Source organism: Asparagus officinalis, unplaced genomic scaffold (genome assembly GCF_001876935.1).
Source record: "Asparagus officinalis unplaced genomic scaffold, Aspof.V1 AsparagusV1_Un661, whole genome shotgun sequence".
In the NCBI taxonomy this organism is placed as follows: Eukaryota; Viridiplantae; Streptophyta; class Magnoliopsida; order Asparagales; family Asparagaceae; genus Asparagus; species Asparagus officinalis.
The window spans coordinates 70,545-79,583 of record NW_017972922.1 but is presented as its reverse complement, the minus strand read 5'-3'; the positions used below and the strand labels follow the sequence as shown (position 1 = coordinate 79,583).

At 41.8% G+C, this 9,039-nt stretch overlaps 1 long non-coding RNA gene across 1 annotated transcript; it reads right to left on the bottom strand.

The window, feature by feature from the left end:
- Positions 1–2,184: 2,184 nt before the first annotated feature.
- Positions 2,185–8,318, bottom strand: LOC109828046. Its single transcript, XR_002243573.1, has 2 exons — positions 8,264–8,318; positions 2,185–2,252 (listed from the first exon to the last, which is right to left on the bottom strand). It is a non-coding gene; the product is annotated as an uncharacterized LOC109828046 (long non-coding RNA).
- Between the last annotated feature and the right edge of the window lie 721 nt (positions 8,319–9,039).

Here is a 9,039-nt window from a genome sequence, read left to right as displayed (position 1 = left end):
TAAGCAAAAATACAACTCTCGAGAAAATAACACAGAAATTGTTTATCAACTCCTGCTTTTGTGGGACTTTGCCTGTGCCGGGAGTGCTTTGGCTCGTGGACCACCGATTCACAGATCGTGAGGGGGTTTAAAGATCATTCCTTCGTTTATCGAAGTAAGAATGAAAGTCAGCGAATATCTTATCGATGTAAGATGTTCACTCTTCCAAAGATCAAGTCTGAGCTTAGATCTCTAGGAATCACCAAACGTTGTTTATGAAAGGTGAAAATTCTCTCTTTTCCTTAAGATTATCGAAAGCCCAAGTCTTTATGCTCCAATCTGCTCTCTGTCCTTTATTTCGTGTCTAGGGAGGTATTTATAGGGGTAGGAGTGCATAACAGTGGAAACGGGGGCGAGATAACTGACCAAACGACTGTTCTTTGGCCGCACCAGTCCAAGCTGCCGCGGCTATTGGCGCGGCAGTATGGACTGTCGCGGCCAAAGGAGCGGTTACCACCACGTTTTATTGTGCCTGAAACTGTTCTCCCACGACCTTTAACCACCTTTTTCGTGGTTTAACTGCTTGTCCACGTCAGCACACGTTCTATTTCTGATATGCCTCCACGTGGGCTTCAAAAAATTATCGTATAACTGCCTTGTAACCGCCGCAGCACCCCTTGTAATAGCCGCGCCACCATAGACTGTCGCGCCTTAGCCGCGGCACCATAGGCTGCAGCGCCTTAGCCGCGGCACCATGTACTGCCGCGCCTCAGCCGTGCCGCCATGTACTACCGCGCCTCAGTCGTGCCACCATGTACTGCCTGTTGGTGTGTATTCTTCCATGTTGTCTCACTTCTTTTGAATGATCCCCTCTGATTAAGAGAATGGCGTTTATCGTCTTCTCTTTGCCTTGAGTAGTATTTGGATGTCCGTAAGCATTTTTTGACGCCTACAGTAGGTACCAGATTCCCTACTTGATAAAACAAATTGAAGAAACACTGAAATTTTAAGGAAATACAGAATTAGACTTGCAAGTTTTAATAAACAAATTTTCATCAAAAGAACAAATTTAAATCTGGATGTTTAAGTATAAAGAACTGATTTCACCAATGGATCAAACTGCCTATATAAAGATTGAGAAAATGGAGAGCAAGTAAAGACATGTAATATAACAAGTCTACATTAGATTTATCAAAATGGGTAAGATTGACTATAAATCAGAAAAGGAATAAAATGACAGATTTTGACTCATGGAAGAAAGGATAATATAAGAATGCTAGTTAACTTGTGAAATATAAGGCCTTGAACAAGTAGCTACTTGTTAAATCAACCAAGGCAAGAGAATTAAGGTAGGGACAGCAGAAAATATAACAAACATACTCACAGATTGGGCTAAAGTAATTAAACTAACACATCAAAAGTCAAAAAGCCCTAAAAATACACAATATTACAATCAAGTCATCGACTTTCCCAGTTTTCCAACTCCACTCATGAACTTTCAAATTCCAGTAAACAACAGTGATTTTCAATACTCAGAAGAAACTCCTTGATGGCATTAAATAGTGGGCATCAATTACAATTTTAAAACTTTTTCTGTAATTTTAGCCTAAGGTCTGAATGATCTTAAAAAATCTCGGAAACATGATTTTTAAAACAAATTAATGAATCTCTGATCCCCCAATGGAAACCTAAAATCACATTTGGAATGCATATTTCTCACAATGGAATTCTAGCATACAATGATACAAAAACGCATCAAATAGCATACAAAAAAACAAATACGAGAAAAAGGCACATGCATAGTCCCATAATAACTAATATTTCTGGTTAATATTAATTATTAAATTGTTACACAAACATAAATTTGTCGTGTTTCTTTTTATTAGTTGCAGTAACCAAAATTCCATAACGAAACTAAAACCATCATGAAAGCAAAATCCATAAGAGGCTCCAATCCAACTATCCAAGAGTGATCTTAAGCTATATATCATATAAAACCATGACTACGTATTATTAGCTATGAAGTGTGAGCTGAATTTAATATCATACAAACCAAACAAATGCATCAAGTTTGAGGTAAATGGATTCTACAGGAACATGAAACAAATCACAAAAAATCAAGGTTTTGATCCAAAAACAATAAAGTATTTGTACAAACCTGACTGTGTGGAAATTCGCCTCCAAACAGGAATAACTAATTTCTTCTTATTTTCTTTATGACCCTTTCCTCCTCCCATTTTTGGAACATAAAAAGTGTGATCAGGAAAACACCCCTACGGACATAAAAACAATACCATCATTAGAAGAGGCCATTTGACTTTCCGAGAATGCAAGAAGTTGAAAATAAAAGTAGCTCCTTAAGTCATATGAATGCGAAGAGAAGGCCTGATAAAGATCCCTCCCACTGCACCGAAACTCCAAATTTATGACAAGGGTTAAAGGTTACAATTTGCCAATTTTATACTCGAACATGCCCCTGCATTGATCACCCTTTTTATGGGCCAAAAACCTCGAGTCATGCGACAATATCATTTTTTTCAATCAGATATATAATGCGAACCTAGCTTGCTCTGCTACCATCTTAATGTTCTCTTCCGCCAGACCAAACTCTGAAGCGGTAATTAAGGGTTGAGGACTATCTCTAACAAGTTCAAATAGCTAAATCATAATAGACTACTTAATCTATCCATGAGAAGTGTCATAATGCCCCGAATTTCTCTTGTCCAAGTGTGCTTCACTATAAAGTTTTTTTGCGGTAATTAAGGGTTGAGGACTATCTCTAACAAGTTCAATGCATCGTTTGTGAACCCACGTGAATGAATTCACGTGAACACGTGAAGAGCTGGGGACCACATGTGTGCGTGGGTGAATGAGGTGCATGAAGAGATTAAACGCGAAACAAAAAGCCAGGTGCGGAGATACGGCCCACCCGATTTCTTTAGTCTATAAAATCCTATCCTAGGGTTTCGTGTGAAGATAGGCAGGAGTGTGGGCGGTTGCAAATTGTGTGCTAGTTGGGACTTCTTTGCTGGCGGCTACGAAGAAGAGCAAGGCGAATTTTTTTTCGGTTTCTCTTGTGCGGCTACAGTGCAAGTCTGGGGTTTGCTTCAGCGGCTGCAGGAGAGAGAAAGTGCAGTCCTTGTTTTGTTTCTTTTGAGAGAGATTTTGTAAGAGGGATTTGAGAGTTTGTTTGAGAGGGTTTAGAGTTTGTGAAATTATAAACCCTAGTTGTATCTCTCCCTCTAATAGTAGATCTCCCCCTCCTTGCCCCGTGGACGTAGGCTATTTGCCGAACCACGTAAAAGTTGTGTTCTTGTCGTGATTTGTAATAGCTTGTAGGATCCCTCGACAGGTCAGTCCTAGAACTGATGAGAGGAAGAGCCGATATCTCACTTGGTTGAGATATCCGCTTCAGATTCTTGTTTCCTTGGTGAGACGGGAATTCTTATCGATCTAATCTCTCTTGTTGTGCTGCCGAAGTGCTGCCGAAATTTTCGCTGCGCACAACAAGTGGTATCAGAGCTCCGGGTTGGACTTGGGAGCTTGTTTGAAGGATTCGCTGAAGAATTCCTATTTGAAGATTAGATCGATAATATGGGTGAAACAAGCACATCGGGATCGTCTCTTACGAAGACGATACATAATTTGAGCATCAATAACATGAAGATTGATGTTCCGAAGTTCGACGGCAAGATTAATTTCGGATTGTGAAGGTGTCAGGTGATGCACGCCTTGGACGCTCAGAATTTGGAGGAGACTCTTGAGTTATAAGAGAAACCTGCCGAGATGGAAGCTAAGGTTTGGAAGAAGATGAATAGTAGGACGTGTGGAGTTATTCGGTCATGCTTGACGCCGGATCTTATTTATGACGTGATGAACGAGACATCGGCGAAGAAGATGGGCTAAATACCCATATTGGTATTTTAATTCCATCCTAATTTCCAACAAGGTATTTTAAATAGGCAAACCCTCTTTAAGACATTTTAATTGATCCAACTAATCAATAAGGCATGTTTTCTCGTTGGCGGGCAAATTTCCGACGAGATCTCGTCACGTGCATGGCACATGATGTCTCAAAACTCATTTTTAGCAGCGGCGACGGCAACAATCTCTTCATATTCAGCCGATTCGATGGGGTTAGCGATCTCAGCCGGCGTCATAACCGTTATTTTATCCTACTTTGGGCTGAATATGACGAGATTGTTGTCGTCGCCGCTGTTAAAAATGAGTTTTGAGACATCACGTGCCATGCACGTGACGAGATATCCTCGGAAATTTGCCCGCCGACGAGAAAACATGCCTTATTGATTAGTTGGATCAATTAAAATATCTTAAAACAAGTGGTATCAGAGCTCCGGGTTGGACTTGGGAGCTTGTTTGAAGGATTCGCTGAAGGATTCCTATTTGAAGATTAGATCGACAACATGGGTGAAACAAGCACATCGGGATCATCTCTTACGAAGACGATACATAATTTGAGCATCAATAACATGAAGATTGATGTTCCGAAGTTCGACGGCAAGATTAATTTCGGATTGTGGAGGTGTCAGGTGATGGACGCCTTGGACGCTCAGAATTTGGAAGAGACTCTTGAGTTATAAGAGAAACCTGCCGAGATGGAAGCTAAGATTTGGAAGAAGATGAATAGTAGGACGTGTGGAGTTATTCGGTCATGCTTGACGCCGGATCTTATTTATGACGTGATGAACGAGACATCGGCGAAGAAGATGTGGGAAACGCTCAATAAAAAGTATCTTACTAAGAGCATTGAGAATCGGCTTCACTTGAAAAAGAGGTTTTACCAGTTCAAGATGAAGAGGGGAGTTTCTATTAGGGAGCATGTTAATAACTTCACAAAGCTACTTTCAGACATGGCCAATGTGGATATCATGGTTGAGGATGAAGACAAGGCGATGCTACTTTTGTGTTCGTTGCCCGAGGATGATTATGGTACTTTTGTCCTAACTATGATTAATGGAAGAACTACTGTTAGTTACAAGGAGGTGACCTCAGCGTTGGTGAATTATGAGTTGAGGAAGAGTGTTGATGAGTCCTCCGAGAAGGCATCGGGAGATGCATTAGTAGTTCATGGTCGTGGTTCAAACCGAAGCAGAAGGTCGCGGTCTAGAGGTGCACATCGTGGGATTCATAGGAATCAGTGTGCCTTTTGTAAAGAGGATGGACATTGGAGAGCCGAATGCCCAAATTTAGATCGAGCCGAGAAGAATAAGGGGAAAGCTGTACAAGCTTCAGAGGTAAATGTTGTCAAGACTAGTGGCAACAATTCAGATTCGGATTCTTCGGGCTATTCGTTGTCTGCACTATCGTCAGTTTGTGTTGCCAACTCTACAGAGTGGATGTTGGATTCGGGTGCTTCATACCACGTTTGCCCTAGAAGGGATTGGTTCTCCAGCTTTCAGAAGTTGGAAAGAGAGGATGTTGTGCTCATGGGTAATGAACATGCATGCTCTATTGGTGGTATTGGTACCGTTCGGATTAAGATGAGTGACGGGATGATGCGGGAGTTGGATGAAGTGAGGTTCGTTCCGCAGTTGTCGAAGAACATCATTTCACTAGGAGCTTTGGTGGCATCTGGCTATAAAGTGACCTTGGTGGATGCACGTTTGAAGGTCACATTGGAGTCCATGATTGTGATGAAGGGCGTCAGAAGAAGCAATTTATATTATTTGCTCGGAAGCACGGAGATTGATAGGGAGATGACGACTTCATCAGATTCGGCTAGACTGTGGCGTTATTTGATGCTGGGTTATTTGATTGGTAATGTCGTGTATAGGTTGTTAAGGAGTGCATTGACCTGCAGTTTGAAGTCCTGTGAACCCATTGGTATGAGCAAGAAGACCGAGATGGAGTTTGGCACTTCTATCCATCATTCGAGGGGTCTTCTGAGGCGTGTTCATTCAGGCATACGGGGGCCTTCCAAAGGAGCATTATTGGGAGGTAATAGGTATGTGGTTTCCGCAGTTGGGGATTGCTCTAAGCATTGGTGGGTTGTAACCAAGTCCCGTTGGTGTGAAGTCCTAGAAGCCCGCAACAGATATAGGAAGTGTATTGGTAGAAAGGTGAAGGTACTTCAGTCTGATGTTAGAAGAAGGTACAAGAGGGACCTATACCTGCATTTGTGCCGAGCTCACGGCAATAGGAAACACTTCATTGGTGTGAAAACTTTGAGGCGACGTGATGAGATGGCAGATTTGGGGAGCTGTTCCTTTCTGGAGGAGGATAGACATTTGATGTCGAGCATTGGCATTGGTGTGCGGGCTACGACATGTTTGGGTCGTCTCATGTATAGGTTGCTGACTGCTGCATGTAGAGATATGGGATCTGGTGGAGCTGCTTCAGATTTTGGGTTGCGTCGGATGTTTGGCTACCCAGCACTTGGTCACATCGTGGATGTGAGATTTGATCCGATAGCACATTTGGGATTCAGAGGCGTGTTTAATTATCAGGTATTGGCTTCTGACTTTGTTCTGAGCAGGTATGTCACGTTTAACTCTCGGCAGGTGGAGAGTGGTGATCAGATCATTAGGATATCGCAGCAGGTGGAGAGTGATGCTACTTCACGTTGGGTAGAACTTATTCCACATACTCCAGATCATACTGCGTCATTTGGGATTCCAACTGAGGTGACACAGGTTGGGGATCATTTGATTTCGGATGCAGATGATGGATTGTTTTTGGATTCGGTTGCAGCTGGTGGACTTGATCTGGATACGGCCATTGGTTCACCTCAGATGGAGGTGTTTGATTTGTCTCAATTTGGGGCCATAGAGAGTGCTATCAGTTGCAGATTGTTTGGTGATATTGAAGAAGAGTTAAAGACTTTTCTATTTGATTGAGGGTCTTTGGATGCCATTTGGATGAACTACGTGAAGGCTTGATTCCTTGGGCAAGAGGATACGTAGGCAATCTTTATGATGCAGCCGATTTGGTGAGCGACATCGACATTTGGGGTGAGTGTTCGCACTCCCATTTGGGTCTCAGCAAGTGAGACATTTGGTGTAGTCGGTGTAGGCTCAGTTTGATTTGGTGAGTAGACACTATTTGTTTTGGGTTGAGTGTTCGCACTCCCGTTTGGGTCTCGACCTGTTGTGGATGGAATCCGTTGTCATGAGTCCGTTGCCATGGCGTACTGGATACAACAAGTGAGGCATTTGGTTTGATTGGTGTCGGCTCAGTTTTGGGAAAACTTCGTCGAGGTGGAGAATTGTGAACCCACGTGAATGAATTCACGTGAACACGTGAAGAGCTGGGGACCACATGTGTGCGTGGGTGAATGAGGTGCATGAAGAGATTAAACGCGAAACAAAAAGCCAGGTGCGGAGATACGGCCCACCCGATTTCTTTAGTCTATAAAATCCTATCCTAGGGTTTCGTGTGAAGATAGGCAGGAGTGTGGGCGGTTGCAAATTGTGTGCTAGTTGGGACTTCTTTGCTGGCGGCTACGAAGAAGAGCAAGGCGAATTTTTTTTCGGTTTCTCTTGTGCGGCTACAGTGCAAGTCTGGGGTTTGCTTCAGCGGCTGCAGGAGAGAGAAAGTTCAGTCCTTGTTTTGTTTCTTTTGAGAGAGATTTTGTAAGAGGGATTTGAGAGTTTGTTTGAGAGGGTTTCGAGTTTGTGAAATTATAAACCCTAGTTGTATCTCTCCCTCTAATAGTAGATCTCCCCCTCATTGCCCCATGGACGTAGGCTATTTGCCGAACCACGTAAAAGTTGTGTTCTTGTCGTGATTTGTAATAGCTTGTAGGATCCCTCGACAGGTCAGTCCTAGAACCGATGAGAGAAAGAGGCGATATCTCACTTGGTTGAGATATCCGCTTCAGATTCTTGTTTCCTTGGTGAGACGTGAATTCTTATCGATCTAATCTCTCTTGTTGTGCTGCCGAAGTGCTGCCGAAGTGCTGACGAAATTTCCGCTGCGCACAACATCGTTTGCATGACTACTTGCATATCAATACTTAACTAACAGATACCAGCATCTGGTTCTTCAATTAGAGCCCAACCCAGAAGCTAAACCCCATCCAATCATCAAGCTACCTCCTCAAAATGAAAAGTAGCAGTAAAAACCCTTCCATATTCCTTGAATTTTCACAACCCAGAACCCCAAAAACTAGCATGTTGCAGAAAACCTGCACCTCAAAGTTGCTGCTTAAATCAAAATCCCAAAGTTTCCATAATATCATCAAAATTATTTCGAAATTCTAACAGATTGTAAAGACCCGTCATAAATAAATAGGTGGGGAAAAAGCTAGTTAAAGAAAATTCACCTGATAATTGAATCGCGGGTACAAGATTCTACACGATCGCAGTGGGAATCGAGCCTGCATCCCCCGCGTCTTTCGATTGAAGACGACGAAGGGCTCTCACTCCTCCTGTGAGTTGTGATTGTCAAAATGAGCTGGGCTTTTGCCCTGGGCCCTAAATGAGGCCCAGGTGTCGTCAGGTTTCAAATCCAGTTGAAGTGATCTGATGGATGTTTGGTTGGGTTGTAACAAACCTTGGTCACCAACTTCCGTTTTCGCATAAAAATGTCTCTAGTGTGCACCCCGTGCAAAGCACAACCTCTTTTTTTAGCATTTTATTTTGAACATGCCTCCCTCTAAAATTTAATATATTTAATTTAATTATTATATACTTAAAATTAGAAATTATATCTACTGTTCTATACTTAAAAGGGTATTGTTCTACTTACCCAAAGATTTACTGTTCATGCTATAGTAATTTACCGTGGTATTTACTATAGCATAAACAGTAAATCTTTAGATCATACTTTAAGTATAGAGGAGTAGATAACATATTTTATTAGATAGAAATACTGTGAATTTTCAAATTAGAAAATATTATAGTTACTTGATAATAGTTTCAAGTCCGTGGGACTTTATTGATTTTATCAGAAAATTGTTGCAAGTTTTTCACAAAAGATAAATAAAAGTTCACTGTTTTTAGTTCAAGAATGGTTTTCTGAAAATATGTGATATTTTATACTGATTTGAAAGTTTGTGGTACTGTTATCTAATAAAAATAGTCCATGGTTTATACGAGC